We start from the raw sequence: 4488 nt of genomic DNA, 5'->3' as shown, positions 1-4488 counted from the left end.
ATAAACATAGCATGCAAACAGAAAATAAAGATTAAGAAAATTATAAGTTGTTATTACCATGACCATAAACTGTTATAACATAACACGTGAAAGTATATGCTCGCAAATACAATGTCACAATCAGTCATACACTTAAGAAATATAAATTAGTAATAGTATATAAAAACAAAACTGTCTATATATATATATATATATATATATATATACAGGGTGTCCCATTTTAACTTGGACAGCAAAATATCTCAAAAACTAAGCTCCACATACAAAATGTTTCAGACAAAAGTGTATGGTTTCAAGGGGGACATAAGATGGTACCATTGGTTTGACCTTGGATGGTCGTTTAAAGCTCACATAAACGACACCTTTAATTTCTTAAATGGAAACCCCTATTTTTCAATGCATATTCTTGTAGCTAATCTCGAGAGCTTTTCAAAACACTATAATAAAGTATTTTTTCGTTAAGAACTTTTGGAATTATGAGGCTTGAAAGTTCTAGTATTTTGACATAAATGACAAAATATCTTGTAAAACATTAAGTTTTCGGTAATGTTACCTTATACTTTTATGCACAGAATAATGAGACGAATCAGTGGTATAAAAAAAGGCACAGTTCCTTTAAGAAAAAATATGTAATTTGCAACACGCTCTGCATACTTTTCTAAAAGCAACTATGTCTTTTTTCATACCAATTGATTCGTCTCATGATTCTGTGCATAAAAGTTTAAGGTAACATTACCGAAAACTTAATGTTTTACAAGAATATTTGTAATTTATGTCAAATACTAGAACTTTCAAGCCTCATAATTCCAAAAGTTCTTAACGAAAAAATACTTTATTATAGTGTTTTGAAAAGCTCTCGAGATTAGCTACAAGAATATGCATTGAAAAATAGGGGTTTCCATTTAAGAAATTAAAGGTGTCGTTTATGTGAGCTTTAAACGACCATCCAAGGTCAAACCAATGGTACCATCTTATGTCCCCCTTGAAACCATACAACTTTTGTCTGAAACATTTTTGTATGTGGAGCTTAGTTTTTGAGATATTTGCTGTCCAAGTTAAAATGGGACACCCTGTATATGTGTGTGTGTGTGTGTGTGTGAAGTGAAATAAAGAAATCAATATATATTATATATGAAAGAAAGACTTATAAATGTAAAATATTCAACATTTTTCTGTTTCTTTACCAATACGTTTACATGCCTTATTATGTTGTTTTAAAGTATAATAAATGCGCATACGGAAAAATAATTTTATTAAATAAATTGTTGGGAAATGTGGACACGGCGCTTCAAAAGTTACATTCTGTGCAAGTTGAAATAAATAGATACCAATGTTTTTTTTAAAGCAATTACTTTCAAACGTTTTCACAAATATTTCCTCTAATTGATGTATATAGCACAAAAATTATTACTTGGTAAATTTAATTTTCCAAAAGGATTTTCTCTGTATTGTAAGCTCGGAAAGAACAATACAAAGCAGTATCATCTAAGACAGTCATATTTTCATTTACATAATCTGTACACGCTTCACACGTATGCATTTCTGTACATTTTTTTATTAAATATCCGCAAACATATTTAAAGGCATTTTCTTCTGGTAGTTCCATGTTATGATAATCGTGATTGGGAATATCTAAAATTACACGTGCCGTAGATGGAATAAATTCTGAGGAAGTAGACGGATTCGAACATGACACACCAACTAAACTTAACATGCGATCAGTATCTGCAGCACAATTTTGCGCATCTGAATGTTGTAACATCTTCATACTAAATAATTTTTAAAGGCACGACTAAATTGTATCGGTGTCGGATTTACAGAATTACCGCCTTGTTGTCTAACACAGCCAAAGAAATTTTCTAAACAATCTTGATTGATTCTTCGTGTCCGAATATGTGGAAAATTATGACATTTTAATTTTTCCCAAAGTTGCATCATGCTATTAATAGTTATTTGCCAACATTCGAAGCAATTAACTTTTACACGAGATCCTTTCTCATTAATTACATTAATAGTTTTTAACAAACATAACATTTCTTCTAAAAATTTAATTTGTTTTTCGCTTCCTGTAAATACTTGCCCATATTCCTTTGGACTATTTAAACTGGAAGAATTTAAAATATCGAATAATTATCAAAATGGTCGATATAATCTATTGTTCCAACTGCTGCGCTTGGAAGAAGGCCCAAGGGCAAGTAAGTGCACATGCCTGCACACATACGATTACTGAGAACTTGAACAGCGTATGATACTCTCATTTTATCTAAATTATTTGGCTCGATATGCTTTTTAGTTAACTTTGGGACCAATTTTATCCACTGTTTACTGTCTCTGTTATAAAATTCAATAATATAATCCCATGAAGCAACTTTGTTATTTCCAAATTGTATATTATGTTTCAACAAATTATCACGAGTTCTTTTCATTAAATGCGGAGTATCGAATATATATAGTACCTCATGTTCGTCAACTAAAAAGATTGAATTTTGTACAGAAATACCTAATTCTCGGGATAGTTGTGTAAAGTTAGATCCCATGTCCGAAATTAAAGCATGCACAGTAGCACCGCAATGTTGTAATTTACGTATAACATCAAATAGAATAGGTTTCAATACATTAGATTTACATGCATTCTCGACAAAACAAAAGCAAAGGGGAAGTTTCCAATTACCTGCAATGCTACGTGCCATAATAACTAAAACACTTTTTGCAGGTAACGGTTCTTTCTGATCATTACCGGTATCTTGAAAACCAATTATTTCATCTTGTGAAACATTGTAAAATAAATGAGCTTGTAGACTCATTTCATCTATGCACAAAATGCAATGACGTTCTAATAGTGGCAATGAATTTAACTTTACAGCTAACACATCAAAAATTTTATCATTTATACCGGGTTTAATTTGCCACGTTTGTGTAAACTTGTGTAGACTGCGTATGGCAGGTAATGCTAATTCTTTTTGAAGTTCTTTATAACATCGCGGACTTAGAAAGTATATACTTAAAGCGAATTGTTAAATTCGGAACTATACCGTCTTCCACGTTTGCTTTTAATTTGCGCATCAATTTGGGCAGATAACAATCGTGCGAAAGTTGGAGAAAAAACTTACAGCCTAATTGACGTAAAATCTCATGGTCCTTAAGCTTCTCTTTTTCTGATTTCTTCTTCCTTATAGTTAAAATCTTCACTTTCTTCTGAAGCCGTCTGTTTCTTTCGTCCAGTGTTTTTACTCTCCCTTGTAATCGTACAAGTTGTTGCAATTTTTTCTTCCGCGGACTTTCTTCTCTTCTTATTGAGCGTGTGCTGCTGGACGTGCTCCTATACATAATATATACATATATTATAGCAAAAAAAAACAGATAGTAAAACTCTAGAAAGAAAGTTGAAGTATTAATTACAATTTTAGAAATGTCAATAACGAAAAAATATAAAAATAAAATAAACCAAATATTTATTATAAAATCTTGAAAAACTTATATTTGAATATTATAATTAAATAGAGATGGTATTGATAACCTTATTTATTTAAAATTATCTTATATATGCATATTTTCTTATATGTATATGCAGACATGTTAAAATAAGACAAATGTTTATAAAAACATTACTCTCACGTAATATATTTATATCTTGTTATATTAAATGCAGAACGCAATTTTTAAAAGAAAAGAAACATAAAATGGAATGTAATAAGTTGTAAGTTTAAATCAAAATCTACAGACTGATTATAAAAAACTGTATAAAAGAAATAATATTATAAAAATACATATGTATGTATATAATGTAAATACAAATACGTACGGCTTAGCAATATGGACATCTTTATCACATTTTGGCATCTGCTCTGTAGGCGGGAATGATTTCGACTGTAAGTCACTGAAACATATCATTTTAGTGTAATATTACTTTTCATTGTAAATAAAAAGTGTCTAAAAAAGTTAATTATAAGAACAAAAATGTAAAAAAAAGTTAATTATAAGAAGAAAATACTATCTATAATAGAAGATAAATACATTTCAGATATTTAAGTACCTATTTGTTTCCTCTTGTTGTAAAATATAAATATTTTCTTCTTCAGGTAGCTCTTCATCCATCTTTTCATTTGCTGATGTTGTAATACATGCATTGCTATAAATTATATGCAATATCATTAATTAATGTGTATATTATAAAAATATTGTTTGATATTGTTTAATATACAATATACTATTGAATATAAAAAGAAAGATTATACATTATAAGATGTGTATATGGGCTTACTTTCTTCCAAAAAATATTGTTGGTACAGCATCTGGTTGAAGATGAGCTCTACTCTTACTTATCTTGTACCACTTTTCTTCAAAATGTAAGTGGCACAATCGGTAATTGCGATGGCCATATTCTGCACCCATTGCTTCCAAATCTAATCTTTCACAAGCACGTATCCATTGCAACCATCTGTAAATATTATTCAAATTTGTAAATGTAAAGAATATTGCATAAATATA

The sequence above is a fragment of the Temnothorax nylanderi genome, unplaced genomic scaffold (genome assembly GCF_030848795.1).
Source record: "Temnothorax nylanderi isolate EJ_2023f unplaced genomic scaffold, tnyl_v1.0 TNYL_tig0147_pilon, whole genome shotgun sequence".
Classification (NCBI taxonomy): Eukaryota; Metazoa; Arthropoda; class Insecta; order Hymenoptera; family Formicidae; genus Temnothorax; species Temnothorax nylanderi.
This window is presented reverse-complemented; position numbering follows the sequence as displayed.